Below are 9044 nucleotides of genomic sequence, written 5' to 3'. Positions count from 1 at the left end.
CTTCACAATCTTTCCAACATGTGGCCGAGCGTTATCGTGCTGGAAGATCACTTTGTCGTGTCTTTTTGCATATTCCGGCCGCTTATTCTTCAATGCGTTGTTTAAACGGATCAATTGTTGTTGGTAAAGTTCGGTAGTGATGGTTTGGCTCTGTTTTAATTAGTTTACACCCTTCACACTACACCCTTCTGGTCCCACTATATACAGAGCATTACTTTCTTGCCGCTTTGGTATCGATGTGGATGGTTTTCTTGGGTCGCTAATGGATTTCCTTCGTTTGGGATTATCGAAATATATCCACCTTTCGTCTCCAGTCACAATACGATGCAAAAAACCTTTTCTTTTTTGCCTGGCAAGCAAGATTTCAGACATGGTTTTTCGCCTCTCGATGTCTCTTTCTTTCAGTTCGTATGGCATCCATCTTTCTTCTTTGTAAATCTTTCCCATAGCTGCCAAACGCACAGAAATTGTTGATAGATCAACATTCAACAATTGCGCGAGCTCATGTTGCGATTGACACCGATCTTCATCGATTAGCGCCCGCAATTCCTCGTTCTCGAATTTCTTCGGCTGACCTGGACGAGGTTTGTCATCGACACTGAAATCATCACTTTTGAAACGTCGAAACCATTCTCTGCATGATTTATCGGTGGGAGCACTTTCACCATAAGCTTCTACGAGCATTCGATGAGCTTCAGCGACTGTTTTCTTCAAATGAAAACAGAAAATGAGAACTTCCCGGAAATGATGCTTTTTTGGCTGGAATTTTCGACATCTTCGAATCAGATAAACACTATGTTGTTGTTACAAACCCAAACGTTTATCAACTGAATGTTATTGCCAGATATCAAAATTAAAAAATAAAGCCTTTTGCAGATATTAAAGGTTAGAAAATTACATAGTACAGCAATTGACTGCCAGATAGACCGAATTAATTCACATACCTAATATAAGCGATACTTTTTAGTGAGTTGAGGGACAAATTTGCTCAGAAGAAAATGATACCATTTTTGTGCCTTTATTTTCACATGTTATGGTTTTATCGACATGTTGGATATTTACAGGGTTGGGAAGTAACTCGTTACTTGTTACAGTTACAGTTATCTTTTTTTGGTAACTATAACTTAACTTCGTTCCATTTTTCCATCTGTAACTGTAACTTAACTTAGTTACATTTATTTGGTAACTAGTAACTAATTTAATAGTTACTTTAATAGTTACTTTATATATTTCAAACCTAAGTTTCTGGTAGTACCACAGATGTTTATAATATAGACATCTGTGGGTAGCATGATAATGCTACGTGTGATGCTCGATATACAATAAGCAATAGTTATTCTAGCTGCGTTCGGAAAGTATGCTATTGCGCCATCTTTATTATTCATTAGATATAAAACAAAGATAAAATGACGCAATAGCGCTGATAGTCTCCTCTTTGAACGCAATCTGTGTTCCTTTCAAAAAATTATATTCCTATTGGACATTTCCGTTGCGCGTCGCCAGTCCTTAGTCGTTAACATAACCAGCGTTTAGCGTGAAGTACACTGCGTGGTTCCAGTTACTTAAAAATTGAAGCAATGGATAAGACATCGCAATGAATATAAAAAGATTTTTAAGTGCCATGGCCAGCATATGCGGAAGTATTCGAGGTATTATTCATTATTCAATATATTTATAATAAAGTAACATTGTAATGTATAACATTTTATATTCATAATAAAGTATAATTAACTAAGGTATAATTTAAATTAATTTGAAATTTACGCAATTACGAAATTTAAAATAATAGCACATTTATTATACAAAAGTAACTGAAAAGTAACGACTCGTTACTTTTTAAGTAATTGTAACTGTAACATGTTACTTTTGAAAGTCAGTAACTTGTACTTTTGTCTGTAACTAGTTACTTTTTCAGTGAAGGAAACTGTAACTGTAACTAGTTATTTTTACGAAGTAACTTTCCCAATCCTGGATATTTATAAAACCAGGCTGTAAAGTTGGAAGAACTTACTGTGACTACTATGATAAATATCAACAGAGTATCCAGTTTCCTATATTTTTGTGGCATCCTTCAAAATCTTTCAAGAGTGAAACAAAGCTAGGTTAGTTCTTGGACAGTTGAAATAGGGAGATTGAAGATTACGTGGATTGAGAGAGAAAGAGAAAATGCGTTAATTACTACATACTCAGGACAGCGATCATAAATCTCTTTCTTCTAACGTAAATTTATAAAGATTGAACATCTTCTGATGCGTCTCAATTATAAAATGTTTACTTCTCATGAATTTAAAGAAAATGATTTATGATTGACTTTTTGAGGAAAAGGCTTAAGCACTAAATAACAATTTGTACACATATTTAACAATTAGTACTAGATAATTAAAAAAGTAGTATATAAAAGAAAAAAATATATCAATAAGAAAATATTAATGAATGGAAATTAAGTAATCAGAAGAAAATTAATTAGAAATTAATTAATTGGAAGAGAGAAACACAAAGTAAAAGCAAAGATGCATGTATAGATATAAATATAAATATATAAATATATATATATATATATAATATATAAATATATTGTTTGACCTTATCGCATTAATTTAAGAAATATGAAGTTAAAAATTTTAGAATGTATCTGAATTTCAAAGATTGAAGATGAAGACCAACTGATTGGGATAAAGCGAGTGAAAAATCGAGATTAATTGACTCTTTAAATTCCAATCTTTAATCTTGAATCCTTAATACCTAATACCTAATCTAACACGAACCTAAAGCAAGAGGAATGCACAGGCCGAATATTTAATGGCAAAAACGCTTCTATTACGTATTGTCGGCAAAGTTATACACGCAACAGACGTGATCTTCGCTGCGATGATTGAGCAACATCTACATCCATGTATATTATCTAACTGCTTCCAACGATGACCTCTCGTATCAGCAATAAAGCCATTACTGCGACGATCCATTATCGCGTCAACTTCGTATGTCTTCGGTGTTTATTTGTCTTCATTGGTACATGGGAGTCGTTTAAAAGCGACTTGACCCAAGAATGAGGATGGAAAGTTGCAACGCAGAACTTTACGGTTTTCTTCATATTTATCCCACTTTTATATCCGAGTTGCAAATAATAATAAAAAGATACATAATGTAACATAAATAATAAAAAAAATAAATAATAAATATAGCAATCGAGTGGAGAGACATTTGACGTACATTTGACGTCGAAATTAAATGAACGCTAAAATTAATGTCTCGAGTGTTACGGACTGATATTATTTTAGCTGATGTAAAAATGTTTCAGTAATCAAGTAACATCATTTTGAAAATAATAAGTTCATAAGTTCATACGTGTTAAATTAAATACAAAAAATTGAGTCTGCTGAAAAGTTTGGAATTTTCATTATGTTATATTTCTCTCTAATTTATGTTGGAAGATTTTAATTTATAATATTTTGTCAGAAATGGCTGAAGTACCATCTAGTGGTATGAAAGTTTAGTTTTGTTTTTCACCGATTTATGAATTCGTTTAATGAATTCGTCTTTGAGGAGGTTAAAAAAGCGCAAACGAAGAGCAGATGCTCTTCATCATGCAGAAGAGTCAGATATATCTCCGAGAACGAACAAATATTTGTCTCTATGTATGATTTATGAAGACTTAACATACATGAAGTAACGTACCTTAAGTTACCGTAAGTTAGGCTTTCCGGTGTACATTAATTAATATTAATAATATTAATAATGGCAAACTAGTGCGGCGAGGGGAGGGAAGTTTAATGTTACGCGATCCCGATTATTATTATTTTACATATTCAAATTTCTTTATCATTTTCCACTATCAATCGACGCAAATATTGAAACTCATTCCATTGAAAGAAAGAAAAAAACTGTTTATGTCGTATATGTTCCACGTCGCTTGATTTTGCATTACTATTTAAATTAGTATGTAAAAAATAATTGATCGGTCATTTTATACACGCAAAATAGAAAAAAAAAATATGATGGATCATACACACGTTATGAAACGAAAACAAGTTTTCAATATTTGTAACAATTTATACATTTTTATAATGAGATAATTATAGTTTTTATACGAAGTGCGACTATAATGTCAATGACGCATCTTGTTATTATCACTTTCCTATTAGAATAAAAACAGAAAAAAATATAATTAATATCGAGAGTCACCGTGAGATTCTAACAAAGTAGAATGTTAGTATGTTTATTGCATCAGTTTAAGATGCAAATATGTGTTCCAGATAGCACATGATTTATGTAGATATATGCTTCGGACAAGAATGGAAATATATCAGATCGACCTGAGTTGAAAGATGATTTATAACTAGACTAGTACAGACTAGATTATATTTTCGATTTATTATTGGCTCGTTATTGGTTGATTATTTATTAAAATATGGAATCACATGCAATGATTTCGTAATGTAGATGTTGTTTAGTTGTTGCATATGAAAAAATATAAAAAATGTCACGAGAAATTAAGAAATTACTGAGAGTTCAATTGTTTTCTTTCAAGATAAGTAAACTATAACTATTAAATGATGTAGATAAAGAAGAGGTCAATTGAATTTTATATTATTAGATATTATCGATTTTTATATTATTACAACTAAAATGCTTTTATATTTAAAAATATTACACGCTGCGTATTTTTAAGAATATGCTGAGACTCAAAAGGTTAAGTACTTGGCTCCTCACATCATTGATGAAATGCATGCTTAAAATTATTGCAAAATATTCAAAATCAAAAAACATATCTATAGAATGTCGCTTGTGCGATTAATTTAATAGATTTATAAAATATTCCGGAAACCTTCCTTCTGCCTTAATAATCAATAAATAAAATAAATAAATTTGTTGCCTACAAGTTGCAAGTTAGGTTCTATATCACGTTAATTTTATGGCTATTCATTAATTCACTAAGCCAGGTTTAGTTTTCAGAGTATTCTGAAATGCGTTCAATTGATCGCAAGTATCACTTCATGCATCTTTCTACTTGAACTATTTTGCAAGAATTTTGCACGTACTTTTTCTCGCTTTCAACGTCATTAATCAACTGACCGCGATGAAGAAACAAGAACCTCAATTTCCCTTCCCATACATCGGTTAGCACGGCCAACTGCAAATGCATTCGCTTATTTAATCGGCAAACATTTAAAGGACCATTGCATAAAGCGAATAAAAACGCGTAGACGTCACGATGGCGTGTGTGCGCTTAGAGCAAAAAGCACCGGTCAAGATAAATCTGCAACAATGTCGACATTCACACTATAATTTACCGTGACATTAAATCTCATTTTTTAAATCGGCTGTCATAAAAAGAGTTTCGCACATGCACATGCGTGTCGAAAATTCTTCGTCTATGAATCACCATGTGTATATACAAATGAGAACGCCAAGTTGTCCAATTTTTTCTGTTGGTCAGCAACAACTCTAGTCTGGTATTTACCTTATGAGGAACGAAAAAAGAGAGAGAAAGACAAAACGGGGAGAAAGAAAAGATCATAAATGTGCAGGTTCTTTCATTTTCGGGTTGTTGGCTCGAAAAATTATTATTACTATTATTTATTGAAGTTTATAGCAACAAATTCTCTTTGGTAGACTTACAATAAAAAAAAACGTCATTTGTGGAATGGAAAAATTATTAACAAAATTTTTCTGATTACCAAAAATATTTTAAAAAACATATTCTTAAAAAGAACCAGCAATATGTAGAAAAATTTAATAATGTATCTGTTTGCAAGTATATTCTCAGACAATTAATTGTTATATATTAAAATTTTCTTGTGAAATGAATTTGGTGTAAAATGAAACGCAAAAATAGGAGATTGTTTCTAAGATTGAAACCTTAACCCCTTGACTGTGGATGACATGCATAGCCGCATGAAAAAGTCATGCCACCAGTGTGGATGACGTGTATACACGCATCGAAGAAAAAAAATAGTAAAAAACTGTATGTAAAAAACTATTGTTTTTTACATACAGGTGGGTATCTATATGTTTTTGGAGTCGCTGAATTCGAATTTGATATCAAAATTTCGAAATTCAAAATGGCGGATCCAACATGGCGAGTCAAAATTATAAAAATAATCGGATTTTTATGAAAATGGGTATCTATATGTTTTTGGGGTCACTGAATCCGAATTTGATATCAAAATTTCGAAATTCAAAATGGCGGATCTAACATGGCGAGTCAAAATTATAAAAATCATGAAAATCTGATTTTCAAAATTTAGATCCGCCATTTTTAATTTAAAAATTTTGATATCAAATGTGGATTCAGCGATCCCAAAAACATATAAATACCGACTTTCATTAAAATCTGATTATTTTCATAATTTTGACACACTATGGTCGATTCGCCATTTTGAATTTTGAAATTTTGATATCACATTCGGATTCAGCGACCTCAAAAACATATAGATACCCACTTTCATAAATATCCGATTATTTTCATAATTTTGACCCACCATATTGGATCCGCCATTTTGAATTTCGGAATTTTAATATCAAATTTGGATTCAGCGACCCCAAAAACCCTTATTATAAAAATATCATAAAGAAAATTCGACATTTTTTCCAACACAAAAATGGCACGACTAGTACATTTTTGCCTCCACAGTCATGGGGTTAATAATGTGTGAATATCAGTCAACGTTACCATTAATTATTTTACAGAGAAATAAAAGATCGAAAACTACTATTCTAACTATTTTAAGGACAATAAACTCGAGATATATATAAATGGTTGGCAGTAAACATAGCCATAAACTGACCCATTCCAAAATTTATGTACTGCATAAAACTAAACATATCGAACATATTGTATCGAGATGCGCGACTACTTTAATTTAAGCTTTCCATATAATATTATTGTACCCTAAATGAGGAAGAATTAATGAACAGTATATACTTTAATATATAATTTAACGGTAGATTTATTAAGCAAATATTTATTTGTATCTGAAAGCAAATCCAAGCATGTTATGGAAAGACATTCTCGCTGTTCATGTTGCTTACTAGTAAGTAGCTTAAGTTTATTAGATTATTTTAATTAATTAACTTAATCGACTTAAACAATTTTAAATAGCTCTTTTGCTTTATATTCTGTATTTCTAAAAGAATGAATTTTGAATGAATTACTTTTAGCTTTTGGAGCAATACAAGAGAAATTAATTTTTTCAAGGGCACACTTGTATATGTTTCAATTTTTTGTTTTTGCTTAAATGTTATCAATGAAGATATATTACCGTAAATAAATATTTACCACAAAACTCAAAGGAACGTAAAATTTTATCGTATAATTAGCAGATGCCACTTAAGAATAAAACCAGAGTTCTTCCTCAGAGTTTAATATTAAATTCAGCTTGAAGAAATTAATTAAATAAAACTGACGCTTGATGACACGTATATTTTCGGGCAAGAGAAAGGAACTAATGACATGCTAATGCGATCGCATTTGTTTGTCGGTCGACGAACAGCATTGTATATAACATTGTATTGCATATTTAGAGGAAGAAATCAATTACATGTTAATGTGGCCGACAAGTAGTATGTATTGTATGCAATGTTTTGTATCGCATACTTGGAATACTTCATCAATAACGTGTACTGTTTAATAATCAACACACGTTCGTATATTCATGTGCGAAAAGATTGCTTGAATTAACGTGATAATGAACGAGTCAAACGCGTTTTTGTTGAAGGTGAAACGGAGAATTTCTAATTTTTATAAGCCAAATTCAGCGACTGACGAAAGAAATGTGATCGCATTAACATGTCAATTTCTTCTGTCAGAATAAATGTCGCCTCGACATACAACAGTTTATTTAATTTTTCTCTTCAAGAATGAGAGTTTATGAAATTCTAATAAAGATGATTTCATTTTTAAATAATCTCTCTCTCTCTCTCTCTCTCTCTCTCTCTGTCAATTATGTGATGCAATTTTCCTTTTTCTTGTGGTTTTTTTATAGTGAATATTTATTCGCAGTAATATTTATTATATAAATCAAATTCGATTCATAAGAATCGGAAATTTTGTTTCGGAATAGGTTCACGAAAGCATTGACAAATTTACTTAAAGTCGTCATCTGTTTTTTGAGAAGAAATTCGTCGGTTGATTCGTTCAAAGATGGAAGAAAGTTATCGAAAATAATGACGAATATTTTAGGATCTAAATATATTCCACCTTTCTTTAAATTTCCAATAGTATTCAATTTTATTAAAAAAAGCATTAAATTAATTTTTACACCTAATAGAAAATTATAATTATTGTCTAACGCATTTTCTTAAAATTGCTGGTTTGAATTATATTACATCACAACTATATTATGACTATATTTTTTTTAGAACATGTAACACTAATAGTCGCAATAAATTGTTATTACGCTACTTAAACGTATGTAAACGTGGATTATGATATGTGTACAGACATTACTAATATGATATTACAAGTTCGAACTATCGTATTTAATCAATGTTTGGCACTAAAATATGTTTGGATTACTTCGGAGTTGGAGATAAGAATTCTACGTGTCATTTTAGATCTTGTCTCACTTTGTTCTGATTAATTAAGTTCGAATTTTAAATGATATTTCTACTTCTGATACAATCTAGTTTGATACGGTTTAAGAAGTGTCGCTGGATTTCAGACGCAATATAATGGACTTTAACTGCTCTTTAACTGTTAACCTGTAATATTGGATCTCAGGTTAAATAAACAAATAATCGGTTAAGCCGAAGATATATGCAAAATAGCGCACGGAGAAAAATGTTTGGTTGATTGAGAATATTTCCTGATGAAATATCAACGCTACAGAAATTCTGAATGAAGTTATCCAAATTTAATCTAAATTATCAAGAATTGTGGTATTTCCAATCGAAATTTCTGAGTTAATATTTCATCAGAAAATTTGTTCGTTCAACCAAACGAACTTTTTTTCTGTGCATTTATAAGGTTATAGAATTATATAGATTGCACATGAAGAGCGACAGCGATTTTAGAATCTACATGATTCTAAATCTATAACATA

Source organism: Harpegnathos saltator, unplaced genomic scaffold (assembly GCF_003227715.2).
Source record: "Harpegnathos saltator strain DR-91 unplaced genomic scaffold, Hsal_v8.6 scaffold45, whole genome shotgun sequence".
Lineage (NCBI taxonomy): Eukaryota > Metazoa > Arthropoda > Insecta > Hymenoptera > Formicidae > Harpegnathos > Harpegnathos saltator.
The sequence above is the reverse complement of the archived record's forward strand: the minus strand, read 5'-3'. Positions refer to the sequence as shown.